The 15,252-nt window shown below is 39.7% G+C and overlaps 1 long non-coding RNA gene across 1 annotated transcript in view; it reads right to left on the minus strand.

The window, feature by feature from the left end:
• LOC124552675 overlaps nucleotides 1-15,252 on the minus strand; it is a 30,181-nt gene that overhangs the window by 9,134 nt on the left and 5,795 nt on the right. The window contains exon 2 of the long non-coding RNA XR_006967951.1: nucleotides 6,341-6,462. This is a non-coding gene — a long non-coding RNA (uncharacterized LOC124552675). The remainder of the gene's footprint in view (nucleotides 1-6,340; nucleotides 6,463-15,252) is intronic.

Consider the following 15,252-nt stretch of genomic DNA (forward strand, 5'->3'; position numbering starts at 1 on the left):
TTTAATTAGTTTTATATAACCTGAGTCCTGATCATGTAAAATAAATAATTGACAAAAGTGTAGAAGCCAAATGATACCTAAGTTGAGGACACAATGTTCCTGGGTCCTCATACAGATAGTGAATATAACTGGTCAACCCACATTTGTACTCTTTTTTTTTCTTTTTTTTTTCCAAGAGACTTAGCTCAGCAAAATCTACACTAAGGGTTATGGGATCAGTGGCTGAAACAGATACCATCAAGTCTTCCTACTTTGGCTACTTTCTTTCACTAATGTTCTGGGGGAACCAACTTCTCACAAAAAAGAACATTACAATTGAGCAAAAAAAAAAAAAAAAAAAAAAAAAAAAAAAAAAAAAAAAGCCACTAATAATGAGAGGGGGAACCTGTTCCCCTACCGGGCGCGTCCCCAGGTGGCGGATAGGGGAAAGCTCTACAGATATGTAGGGTAGGTGGGAAATAAAATACCACCCGTGGACCAACACAGGACCAGAAATCCAAAGGCGACTGTCTCACATTGGGCGGTCTTTGGTCAGCGTCTGTTCCCCAGGTTATGGGCGGCTGGGAAAAACCTTCAGGGCTAACAACCGTGGTTGTAAATTTGTGGCTCGAAGAGTCACCCCTTACATAATACTATCAATCATGGAAGAGTGTAATGTGAAACAAATTACCCCAGGTGGACAATCCACCGCACCAAGGTGCGCAAGCAGACTATCGGATTCTGGGGAGTCTGCAGCATTGCACAGAGAGGAATCGGGACATGATAAGACATCAAGCAAATTGAAATGTAAAAAAACAAGTTACATAGCTACTTTCAATGTAAACTCTCTTTTAAAAACAGGAAAATTAAAACATCTTACAGATACCCTCAAACATCATAGAATACTCATAACATCACTACAAGAAACTCGATACATAGATGAAAACAATTTTGATTCCGGAGTTTTCAGAATATACAAAGGAAAGGTAGGCAAAAGAATAATGAAAAACACACCCCACCTCGGAACGGGCTTTATAATAGATAAAAGTATTTTAGACTCCATTATCAGCTTTCAATCACAATCGGAAAGACTCTCCACACTCACTTTTAAATCTGCTAATAGAGTATACACAATCGTGAATGCACATGCCCCCATAAATGAAGACAATAGGAAAAATAAGGAAAAGGTGGAACGTTTTTTGGGAGCAACTAGATGACGTGGTGCAAAAGATCCCAGACAAACACAACATCATACTTACGGGGGACTTCAATGCTCAAGTAGGAAAAGAGAAGAAATACAAAAATATTGTTGGAAACTACCCAGCGCACAATAGAACTAACCAAAATGGAGTCAGATTAGTAGAACTCTGCCAAGCGCATGGCTTGATCCTGAAATCCACAGCCTTTAAGAGACTACCCAGAAAACAGAAGACATGGACCTCACCAAACCCACACTTGGGTGAATTTCAACTTGATCATGTGGTGATAAAATGGAAACACCATACAGAAATACAAAATGTCAAAGTACTCAGAGGAGCAAACTTGGATTCTGATCACTATCTTTCTAAAATAAAACTCAAAATTATCCCCAAAAGGAAAGATAGAAACAGTAAACCCAAAAGCAGAAGATACGATCCAGAAAAGATAATGAATTCGAAGGAGTTTCCCCTCGCGACTCAAGATATAAGGAACCAAAATTGGGATCAAATGAAGGAAAGCCTACTAACCAAAGCTGAACAAATAGCACCTATAACCAAAATCAAAAAACACGCGTGGTGGACAGAGGAATGTGACAAACTTATTGAGCAAAGAAAGAAAGCATGGCAACAGATGCAATCTCAGAAAAATGAATATAATAGGCAAAATTTCCTGAGTGTAAGAAAACTAGTGAGTAAAAACCTCAAAAGAATTAAAAAAGCACAAGAAGATCAACTCCTTTTGCAGATCAACGAAGACTTCAACAAAAACAAGACTAGGAGCTTTTACAAAACTTTTAAACAAAAAATAACCAAGTACAGCCCACCGACACTCCAATTACAAGATAAAAATGGTAATATTGCAGACAACAACAGGGATAATTGCAAAATTTTGAGGGAATATTTCAGAAACCTTCTCAACTGTAAAGAACCAATTGAAAAAATTGATTTCAGCAACTCAACTTCAACAAGTCCTAACTCAGAACCACCCACCGTCGAGGAACTACAATCAATCATTTTGAATCTCAAAAACTATAAGGCTTCGGGAGAGAACCAAATTACAGCTGAACTGTGGAAAAATGTCAATAGAAATGCCATAGAATCTCTCCAAAACATATTTGAAGAAATATGGAAAACAGAAAGAATTCCGGATGAATGGAAGATGGCCCTCATTCACCCAATTCATAAGAGGGGATCCAGAACAGACCCCAACAATTACAGAGGGATTTCGCTCCTTGACGTAACATACAAAATACTGTCTAAAGTCCTTTTGAACAGAGCAGAACCCCAGCTAGATTGTCAACTTGGAGAATACCAGGCAGGCTTCAGAAAGGGAAGATCCTGCCCAGAACAAATTCTAAACCTCAAAAATCTTATGGCCTACCAAAAATCGAGAGCAAAAGCGTATGTCATCACATTCATTGACTTTCAAAAGGCGTACGACTCCATAGACAGGGAATCTCTAATCTCCATATTAAAAGAATTGAACCTAGACAATAAAACTACAAACCTAATTAGAGAAACCATCACCAACACATACTCCAAAATTAAATTTATGGGAGAACTCTCAGACCTATTTGAGATAAAAACTGGAGTACGACAAGGTGATGGACTCTCTCCATTGTTATTTAACTGTGCCCTAGAAAAAATAGTAAGAGAATGGAACAAGAAAATCAATAGTGGAATCCGACTAGGAACAAAAAACAAAGGCATCAAGGTTAATTGCCTAGCATTTGCAGGTGATATGGCCCTACTAGCTGAAACATGGGAAGAAGCCAAAGAACAGATCCTCGAATTACAGAAACAAGCAGAGAAAATAGGCCTTAAAATTTCTTTTGAAAAAACCAAAATAATCACAAATATAAAAAAGCCAATGAAATATCTTAAAGTAAGAGACCAAAAGATCGAAATTGTTAAAGAATTCAAATATCTTGGTGAATGGATTAGCTGGAACGCCCTTGAGAAAAAAGCAATAGAATTAAGAAGAAACAAAGTTGAACTAGCCTTTCAGCTTACTAAAAATACTTATAATAAAAAGTCCCTCTCATGGAATTCAAAAATAAAACATTACAACACTGTCATTAAACCAGAAGCACTATATGCAGCTGAGACATTATCTATCACTAACCATGGCCCAATTGAAAGGCTAGAGATCAAAGAAAGAAAAATATTGAGAAAAATTTTAGGCCCCAAATTTCATAACGACAAAATAATTCATACCAAAAATGAAACACTCTACAAAACCACAGAAAAACTTTCGGATACAATGAGGAAAAGAAGAATTGAGTTTTATGGGCACATTCTCAGAATGAACCCAAATAGACTTACAAAAAGAATGTTTGACTACTTCAGGAATAAAAAATCCAAACCAAATTGGTTTATCCAAACAGAGAAAGACTTAAGAGAACTACACATCACAGAAAAAATGCTCACAGACAGGACCGCAAAAATGATAAGCAAAGACAGAAAAGAGGGATTCCAGCTCCAAAATAGAAAGAAAAGAACGATTGTCATCTCTGATGAGGAAAGAAAAGCAAGATCAGAAAGAATGAAGCAGTACTGGGCGAAAAGAAAGGCACAGAACACACAGAAGTGATTGATTCAACTTACCCCAAAGTTGGGTGAAACGAAGAAGAAGAAGAAGAAGAAGAAGAAGAAGAAGAATGAGGAATGAGAGGTGTCCACCATAGGCATTCTTGCAGGTATCTATTTTGAAGGATGGGGATCCTTATTACCACACATTATATATTTTCCTTGTTTGCTTGTCTGTAATAACTTTTCTCTATACATAAATAATACCAAATATCATTATTACAACGTAAGAACCAAAAACAGTCTGCACATTGGACTGAAAAATCGTAAGTCTGCTTCAAACAGTAGTTTACTACTCCAGCATTAAGCTGTTTAATGCACTCCCATCACATTAAATGTGTAAATAAACAATTATCCTAATTAAAACAAATTTTCAAACAGTACTTTTTATACAGTCGAATTTTGGAGACACAATGCATATGACTTGGTTAGCTCAGTTGGTAGAGCACTTGCCTCCAAAAGACAAAGGTCCCAAGTTGAAGTCTCGATCCGGCACACCGTTTTAATCTGCCAGGGAGTTCATTTTTTACTATGGTTGCTAAAAAAGAATTCCAATTTCCAGCTGTTATGTGTCTGGATGGTAATACATCGCATATGTCAGTGCCCTTGAATCAGTTTTGTGCAGAGAAGGGCATTATATCCAAAGACAACACACATTTTGCAGCCTATTAATGTTGCTGTGTTCCATACCTAATAATGTCTTGGAAGCAAAATGTACAAAAATGGCACATGGAGAAAGGACATTTAAATAAACAAAACTGACCATGTGCTCATTTTGGTTCTAGATGGTATAATACTTGAGATCCTTCAGAATGGGTTCCGTGAATGTCCCTATAAGAAACCCATTTTCTGCTCCTGAACAGGACAGTTTTATATTATCAGTTTTATTAATGTTTAATTTGTGTTATGCTTTTGAAATGTTAGAACTGAATAAAAATAAATCATTAGTATTTTCCTTGTTCATTTTCTCTCCTTATTTTTTAGTTATTTGTATTAATTTTTGGAAATAAATGATTCACTGAACTTTAATAACAATCTATTAAATATACGATCTTTTTGGTTCAAATTCCGTGGCAGATTAAAACTGTGTGCTGGACTGAGACACAAACACATGACCTTTGTCTATCGCAGGTAAGCATTCTGCCAACTGAGCTACCCAAGAACACCTCACGACCCATCCTCACAGCTTTACTTCCGCCAAGATCTTGATACCTGCCTTCCAAATTTCACAGGTCTCCTGCAAAACTTTCCACAGTAGCACTCTTAGAAGAAAGGTTACCGCAGAGCTGTGGCTCAGCCACACCCATGCCCTGTGGAATGTTTCCAGAATGACATATTCACACTGCAGTGGAGTGCCCGCTGATATGAAACTTACTGCCAGATTGAAACTAACTGCCAGACCGTCTCATATCAACACTCTGCTGCAGAGTGAAAATTTCATTCTGGCACTTTTGTTTGATTAACATGGGCTCACTGAATTTTTTAACTTCGTGTCAACAAATTTGAACACGCAGGACAACGCCATCCGGAGTACGGGAACATTACCTCAAATTTTTGGAAAGTTTTCACAGGCATAAACAGTTTCAAAAATTTGGTATTACCACACTAACATCACCACAAGAGATATAGATAAAAAAAAGCTGCTACAGCTTAGCAGCATCCTGTCAACCAATCAGAGTGTAATGCATCAAAGCGTATGGAAAAGTGGGCCAATGTTACCCAGCTGACAACACAGATATACAATATGAGGACATTAGTATGTGAAATGTAGGGGAAATGAAATTTCTCAGAGCAGTTAAGGGAAAAACAAGAATGGACAGAGTAAGGAATGTAGAGATTAGAAAGGACCTCAAACAAGAAAGTATGAGAGAAGAAATTGAAAGAAAGAGATTAAGATGGTATGGGCACGTTAAGAGGATGCACGGCCAGAGACTCCCCAAAATTATGGAAGAACTAAAGATGGATGGGAAAAGACCTAGAGGGCGCCCAAGAACACAGTGGAAAATGGGAGTGAGAATATCTGTAGAAAGGAGAGGTGTGACCTGGCAGCAAGCGGAGGAAGAAAAGTGGTGGGAGGACCGAGCCAAATGGAGAGGACTCATCAGCACCCAGACCCGGCAGTAGCTGGAGCGGGATTCGGATATAGATAGATAGTATGTGAAATAATAAGTCATGCTTTTCTTACTTATAAAACTTGTTGATGGGGTCATGTTCTCCAAAAGTGCATTTTCCAAACAAAAGAAACCACGCATTTGGGCAACTGGTGCATAATAATCTCCTTCCTGTACTCACAATTCACTCACATACACTGCAGGACTGGCACTCCGGAAAGAAATGATATTACAGGGAAACGGGTTACCCAACGCGTAAGGGGTTGTTTCTAGAACATTTCAAGTCACCCCAGAGTGTCCCAGAATTCTCCCGACTTTTCCAGTAAATTCAACTTCCTTAAGAATTCTCCAATTTCTAGACAAGTCATGATTCTGGGCAAAAGTACTGCAACGTCCCGGCATCACGGGATGCAATGGATTCGGCAGATGCTCCAGAAGTGCAGCTCGCGCCACGCACAGTACCTGACAGATGCAGTGGATGTTGGCAACTGAGGCGGATAGCAGTGCCAGGTCACGGGTTTCTGTGGCCAATCGAGAGTGGTGACTCCAGATCTGGAAATGGCTAGCTGTGCCACTGCATTCCCCTGCAACAAATGAAGCAATCCTGTACAGCACACAAGTATGACAAATGAAAAATATATGATAGTAGCCATCATTCCTACAGCCACATTCCTCTATGGTGAGCCAAGTTGTTAAAAAGGTAAACTTTTATTCATGAAAAGTGAGGCTAAAATTCATCTGCATACATCCTAACTTCTGATGTTTACATTATTTACAAAAATTTTAAGCAAAACTCAGGACTGTTCCTCGAACAAAACACCTGGTCCACATTTGAAGCCATGTTGAAAAGGAATGCACCAAATCTTTATTCTGCTCTCTGTATTGGTTAAGCTATTAGATGCCATAATACATATTACTCAGTCAACTTCCCTGCTTTGCTGACAAGTTGCAGCCCCCTGCCACTTGAGGACTCAATTGTAGTGTGTAACATGGTGATATGTAATGTAGCTGCGGCAGGTTGCGGAAGTAGCAGCTCAAAAAACTGAAAGCGTGAATTCAAAGAGTTTGCCCACACTTGGACCATGACAATGCCAGACCACAAACAAGCACTGCAATACCAGCAACAATCCAATGCCTCGGATTCATTGTTATCAATCCGTGAAACTAGTCATGTGATTTACAAGCTCAGCTGCTCCGTTCTATGTGACCACGACAACCATCAAGCCGCCTGTCCCCACGAATGGCCACCGACAAACTGTTGCCGAATAAAAGCTGGACCACCCAGTTGCCGAGCGCACTAACTATCACGGCATTCTTCATTTTAATGACTGCTTCACAGCTAGTGCCATCAGCATCCTTCCTAACAGCACCACCTTTTCTGAACTTCGCTCCAAGAAACTCTCCCTGCAATTTATCCTATGTTCCTGTAAGCCTCCTGGCCTTCAACTTTGTTAGTCACTGTCCTTCACCCACCTATCCCTTATCTGCTCGCACTCCACAGCCTTCTATTCCACCAACGCACACACAGTCTCTTTACTTCTGTCTTTTTCCAGTGCCTGCCTCCACCCTCCATCTAACCTCCCGACTGCACCTAGCTGCCCTCCCTCTCCCCACATTGTCCCTTTATGGTCTCAAAAGCAGCACTTTAACAGCCTCCACCCCTACCGTGCTATCCCTCCCCTTCCACACCCTAACCTCCTCTTTACGCCCAACACCCTAGATTGCTTCTCGCATCACATGCAGTTACTCGGAGTCTCGCACTGGCAGCCAGAGACAGTGGTCACGGATATGTGACTGCATTTGTGTGAACTTGTGTGTGCATGTTGTCTATTTCGGAGGAAAGCCTTCTGGCCGAAAGCTTACGTGTTTACCAGTCCTTTTGTTGTGTCTGTGACTCAACAACTCCACTTCATAATGAGTAGTAATCTATCCTTTTCGTAATATTGCCAAAATTTGATGTAAAGAAGATCAAGGTTTAATGCCTCAATGACGAGGTCAGTTGGTTGGTCAACGTGGGGGAGGGGACCAAACAGTGAGGTCATCGGTCTCATCACATTAGGGAAGGGTAGAGAAGGAAGTTGGCCGTGCGCTTTCAGAGGAACCATCCCGGCATTTGCCTGAAGCGATTTAGGGAAATTACGGAAAACCTAAATCGTGATGGCTGGATGTGGGTCAAACCGTCGTTCTCCCAAATGAGAGTCTAGTGTGCTGAGCACTGTGCCACGTATCTCAGTCTAATGATGAGATCAGTAGTGTGTGAACAAGAGCTCGTACTGGAGAAGGAAATGAGGTGCATCCTGCTCTGAAGAGCCAGCCTGACACTCTTTTTAAGCAGATTCAGGCAAACCACATAAATCCAAATGGTGAGACAGGAATTTGAAACACTGTCGAACTTCCGCCCTCCATCAACTTTGACCCAGTAAGTAACCCCACTGTTCCTCTACACAGTGCCAGTCCATGGTCATACCGCATACTGTTGGGAGCTCTTATTTCAGCTATACGAAGTACTACTACTACTACTACTACTACTACTACTACTACTACTTTTGGTGTGTATTGTTTAGCTTATTTTTTCATTTGAAAAAATGAAAATTTTCTTTAGCTGTTGTTGTTGTTGTTGTGGTCTTCAGTCCTGAGACTGGTTTGATGCAGCTCTCCACGCCATACAGTAAAGCTGCATGCCCTCGGGAAAAATTACGGCCGTAGTTTCCCCTTGCTTTCAGCCGTTCGCAGTACCAGCACAGCAAGGCCGTTTTGGTTAGCGTTACAAGGCCAGGTCAGTCAATCATCCAGACTGTTGCCCCTGCAACTACTGAAAAGGCTGCTACCCCTCCTCAGGAACCACATGTTTGTCTGGCCTCTCAACAGATACCCCTCCGTTGTGGTTGCACCTACGGTACGGCCACCTGTATCGCTGAGGCACGCAAGCCTCTGCACCAACGGCAAGGTCCATGGTTCATGGTTCATGAGGGGGTTCTTTAGCTACACTGTTTTATTTTACTTATTTACATTTAATTATTAGTCCTAATTCCTAATTTCAAGCAATTCTTTATAAAAATAGTACATAAAGAGTTAGCACGCTAAAAGCATAAGTTTTGGAAATTATATTACAATGACATTATAGCACCATTAATTTATGTAACAGTCTAAGGTTAATCTCTACAAAGCACCCATGTGGTTTATGTGACAAATAGGTACATAATCCACAAGAAAACAGCTCTGCTTTGTCAGAGTAATAAAATATGTATGATGCAACTGAAGATAGTTAAACTGTCAATAACAAATAATTAAAAATGATATAATCTAACCAAAACTACATCTGTGAAATAAATTCGCAATTGCAGAACCTATCTGACATTAGCTGCATTAGGTATAAAGATATTATCTAATGGTAACATGAAAATCTGTGCCAGGCCAGGACTCAAACCTGGATTTACCACTTCTTGCAAGCAGTTGTGTTAACCACTGCGGGGTGATCCTGGTGATACACCTGTCTCTGATGAACACTCGCCATCAAGAAAAACATACTGGGTTCTATTACTAAAAATGCCTCTGAGCCACTCACATGTCTGGGAATCTATTTCGTATGCTCAGATCTTTGTCAACTGTCTGCAGTGGGGCATCATGTCAAACGCTTCCCAGAAATCTAGGAATATGAAATCTTCCTGTTGTCCTCCATACATGGTTTGCAGGATATCATGCAAGAAAAGGGCAAGATGAGTTTCGCTCAAACAACGCTTTCCAAATCCATGTTGATTTGTGGACTGAAGCTTTTGTGTTTCAAGGAATGTGAATACTGAGACATACAGCTTGCACATTGGACAGTAGGTGTTGAGTGGAATTCAATGACGATCTACACAGAGTAAGGAAATCACAATACGAATAACTAAGCAAAAGACCCTCCCACAGACAACAATCGTTACTAACTGCTAGGGGAGTCATGACACTCTTAATTTCTGAAGGTTTTCAGGACTTAATAGTGAATCACAGTGTAAACCATGTCCTTCCATCAAGGTGTCCCGTTCACACACAGAACAGAGGGAATTTGGTGAGATGAGGCACCATCCAACAATTTCGAAAAAAATCCTTTCATTTTGTGGGTTGCCCGGCTGAGTACATGTTTAGCAGAGCAAATCACACAAAAGAATTACTGCAGGCCAATTAAAATTATTTGATAGTTGACAATTCACGCACTGGGAGCTGGTTTCCTTTAATCTGAGCACTCAACGTCGCACCTGAACCATTCACCGCTGGCAAACTGCCACAACAATTGGTCAGTTCACTTCCAATTCTTTGTCTAGCATTCTTTCTTGGTTGTGTTTGTACCCCGAATCACGGGTCTGGCACTTTCATTTCACACACACACACACTCACACACACACACACACACACACACACACACACACACTAGATAAGCTTTGAAAGACAGTGTGTGAAGCCAAATTTTTTTAAGGCTGCAATTCACTGTTACGAACAGATCACTTTAGTCATAAATATAACTATTTTGTAGAGTAATGTGTAGTGCAATGGTTAGAATATTCACCTGATACGTAGATCGTAGTTTCAAATCTTATCAAATGTTAACAGTTATTTTTATTTCTAAATTGGACCAAAAGAGTTATTTTTATCTTTTCACCATCATAGTGACTTCTTTATTTGCTTATATTTTTTCCTAACATAATTTTTTTCATTTGGAATCTGACTGTGTTTCCTATAATCTGCAACAGAGAGCCAACGAGAGCTGCTCATCGGCTGGTAACACTGGCAGTTTGTGTAGCTAGTGCGAGGATAGTTTCAGGTAAACAATGATGGTGCTGAACCTGAAATTTTTCTGCCTTGAGTTTGCTCATAGAGGTTAGCTTCAATCACCACGAACAAAACAATAGTGATTTTAGTTCTGCCACAGATTGCTGATCATCATTTTCTTGGATATATTGCAAATCACGAGGACGGTGGTTAGCTTAAGGACATCAGTTTAAATTGGGGCTACAAGGTGCGTCATCTGCCACAGATCGGCCACTGGTCACTCAAAATCAGCAGCTAACATCTTTCATTTCTGTCATACCTCGAGGCAGTTCTTCCAACATTGCTCCGCCTTACACATTAACAGCATTTGTGCAGTGACCCGTCATGCTTATGTGTCACGTATAACCGAGCGTTGGCAGGGGTGTTCAACTCGCAGCATTTGTGTTGTCGTCTGAAGAAATAGTGATGTTCATTTTACACATTTATACCCCTTTTTTCTCATTCCTGTCTACATTTACTTATGTGTCAGGCATGCAATGCCTTTTCCTTTTACATTCAGACATCTTCTGTGGCGTTAGTCTGGTTTTTTTTACTTGTGATGCATATACACAAGGAAACAGTTTACTTCATAACACAGGCCAACAAAAATGGTTTTTCAGAAACTTTTTACTTTGATAGCTGATCTTTAAATTTTTATGAGCTGATTTCAAATCTAGCCTTGGTTTTTTTTATCACCCATGGTTTTTGAGCAATATACTTTTTTTTTATATAGTATAAAAATCCTATGCTATATGGTAAATGGGGAAATTAATGAAACGCTTTGTTAGAACATTAAGCGTGGTTTGTAATTACAGTAAGCTACTTAAAACGATGATATTTGTTAATGTGGAATTGGTTTGTATTTTCTTTCTCTTTTTTCTTTGAAGCTTCTTGTGTAGCCTTTTCTCCGATTAATCGCTTGCTGAACTTATCGGTGAAGTGACCAACAGTAGTCCCCCATCATGATCGTGTTCCAGCAGACTTGGCAGCATTTTTCAATCACTTTAATGTCCTGGTGAAAATGCTCTCCTTGCTCCTCACTAACATCTCCCATATTGTCCGGGAAGCAATCAATTTGACTGTTCAAAAAGTGAACTTTCAGCCTCATTAAACATCCTAAAGTTTTAAACTTCTTTAACATTGTAGCTATAGTAGAAACATATTCTGGGTCTTTTTCATATCCTAAGAACTTTGTAACGACTTGCTTGAATTGATACTCATGCTTCTTTCTCATTTAAGGTAATTGTGGATTCAAAGTTAACACCAAACATCAATTTTCTAATGTCAAGTCTGACAAAGACGCCTTCTTTTAGCTTAGCTTCTGAAAGGTGTGGGAACTTTTGGCAGAGATACTTAAAACATGGTCCATTTTCAGGTAAAGCCTTTACAAACCGTTTCATTTGGCCTAACTTTATATGTAAAGATGGTAGGAGTATGTTTTTTTTTTGGATCTACAAGGTTTTTGCGTAGCTCATCAGGTTTTAAAGACTCCCTCACAGGCCAGTTCTTTCTGCACCAGTGCTGATCCCTAGCCCTACTGTCCCATTCACACAAGAAACATGGAAATTTGGTAAAGTCACCTTGCTGACCAAGGAGCATGCATGTTACTTTTAGATCGCCACGTATCCTCCAACCATGAGTAGAATAGCATATTTTATTTAGCACTATTTCATCGTTTTCATAGCTTTCTTTCATTATGTACAGAATCTCCAACAGCCTTTACACTAGTTTTGGATGAATCAATAAACAGCCGCCAGTCTTCCTTTTTGTAGTCAATACCAAACTCATTCATCAGACCGGGAATATCTGAGCAGTGCACTAAATCACCTTCTTGTTGAAAAAACTTGGAAAATTGCTGCTCTCTCTTTCTATACATGGGTCTTAGGGTACCCAGCTCGACCATCTTCAATTTTGATGAAATTTGTACAGGATGTACCCGAGGGCACTACATGAACTTATGCAAAGTTTCAGGCTCACCCGTAACTTGGTTGAGGTGTTAGAGCCATTTTCGTGAAAACCACTTTTACAGAGACTGAAAAGTCGTGAAGAAATAGCCAAGTTTGGCATTCCACTGTTCCTTATGTAAAAGAGCTAGACACTTGCATCTGGGTATAGTGGTACAACTTTGTGTGCTCTACACACAAAAGTTGCAAGTAGAGTTCAGAAAGCAATGCATTTGGCATAATCTCAGTTCAAAGTGGGCAACAAATCATGTCGCAAGAATTTCCCCCATAGTTTAATGAGGCATGAGTAGTGGAGAAAGTGCATTATGGACCTGGTCTTTTGCCAAACTACTGTATGTCTGGGTGTTTAGTATATCACAAATATTTGCCTGGCTTGTGTGTTTAATTACCGTGCTACTATCCTGTAAACTTGCTAACAAACATGAATGTATAAAAATATACCCGTGTTCAAAGTCATGCATCTCAAAATGGACACCTACCACATTACATTCATTAACACCCTTCAACAGAGCACATTTCATTATATTAAAAAAACTTATTTTCATTTTGGTGTCCCTTTGGGTAAGGTGCAAAAATGTCGCCTAAAATTTGGAATTTTGTTGATTATGTCTTCATTGTTTAAATATTCATTTTGCTGTTTATTCTGTGATTTTAAACCTGTGTGACAGGTTCATTGCTAAATTTAACCATTTAACTGTACTAGAGACTGCCACATAATTTTTGGGAAGCTGAATGCTTATTAATTTTATTTATTTTCTTTATTTAGGACTCGACAATTTGATGTTAGTGTCTGAAGCATATCAAGTTGTTACTAAAATGGAAAAACAAGATCAAGTTAATGTAACCAGTTTGGAAATACTGATTCCCATGCCATTTAACGACATACAGTGCCTTAAAAGGACTGAAAGCTGTAAAGCAACTTTCCTTAGAACTTCAAGAATTACTTACTAGACGGAGGGGTTTACACTCTACTGAAAATACTCAACTATGCTTCCATCATGAAGCTTTACTCCTAAAAAGATTTGAATTTTTGCAAAGATCATGCTGCAACCCATTTGGCAAGAAAAACCACACTGCACGAAAAAGCTTGCACTCAATCAACATAGAAACAGCTGACCTACTAAAAAGAATAACCATGTCTGATATTAAACCAGGCCAAAAAATGTGCCCTTCCTGTAGAAAAGAATTTGATACACTGAAATATTCACAAATGGACATTACATATCAGTCAGATGAAGATGATGAGACTAATGTTGGTCACAATTTGAATACAAGCTTAACATCTGTTGGAATATCACCATTAAAATTTCAACGAATTGGTGCAAGGGATACAAAAGGATATGCAAAACACAAAAATACATCAAGCTGAAGGTGCAATTATTAAGAAAATTGCAGAAGTGGGAGGACTTGATCCCGGTGAACTGGAGCAACCATCCACAAGCAAGCAATGCTTGACTTGTTCAGATTACATTGCGCTGATCCAAGAATTGAAAGAAAAATTACATATCAAATAACAACGAGAAAATTCAAATTTTGACCTTAGTTCCCCAGAGCTGGTCTATCAAAAAGACTATGGAAGAATTTTATGTTTCAGAAAGAATGGTAAGGAAGGCTAGAAAGTTAAAAGCTGAACAGGGAATATTTACACAGGATATGAAGGCAAGAGTCATAGAACATTTTTATGATGAAGAGTTTAGTCGGATTTGTCCAGAAAAAAGGATAGATGGAGAAAAGGTTAAAAAACAGAAATACTTATTACTGAGCAACTTAAAATGTTTGTTGCCTGAATATTTGGAAAGCGCTTTTGCAGATATTGATCCTGAGGATACAATTAAGTTCACCACCACACAAGGGGTTATGGGCAATAAAATCTCTCAAAAGTAAGAAAGGTATAGGGAGTTGATCAATCAGTGCAGCTAATACACTCAGGGGTTCTGCACCATCTGGAGGAAGATATACATTGCCGACAGTTATTTGCTGCGGCATCCTAATTCTGACAGCCACAGCTTCAAGAGGGGCTTTTCACTACAGACCAAGTTTAGGACAAACGCAAACTCCACCTTACACTCGATTATAGTCACTACAGTGCCTGTAATATCCCTTATAGCCGCGGAAGACAGGGGTTTGCACTGCCGGGAACCACGTTTCCTGGAGGGCAATGCAGATAGCACGTGTAAAGCTTAACAGTTGCCATAGCTCAGCCAGGCAGTGGAAAATAACCGCTGCAATTCCACTGGAGGATGACGTTATCGTGAGACTGGGAGGGCATGGAACATTCAATGAAATAGTTTACGCCTCAGTGTCACCTGCTGCCACTGAATTATTGTCTGAGAAGTCTATATCCATTGCGTCTGAGGTTCTGGCGAGATGTAGGTCCTCAGTGGACGCCAGAATCCTCAGACGCAGAGCTTGTAGGTAGCGGTGGTGTGGGTGCCACCGCAATTTCCATGTCTTAAGTGTTTTCGTTTTGGATTTCTCTCGCTGCTCCTTGGGTTTCTATGTCTGAGAGGATGTCACTGGCTCAGTCCTGAGGATGCGCGTGAGTCCCTACAACCAGCTACTTTTGAGCTTTTCAGCCACTGGAAGGTGTCATCTTTCCCACATGCAAAAACCTGGGAAGGGAGT

Source organism: Schistocerca americana, chromosome 10 (assembly GCF_021461395.2).
Source record: "Schistocerca americana isolate TAMUIC-IGC-003095 chromosome 10, iqSchAmer2.1, whole genome shotgun sequence".
Lineage (NCBI taxonomy): Eukaryota > Metazoa > Arthropoda > Insecta > Orthoptera > Acrididae > Schistocerca > Schistocerca americana.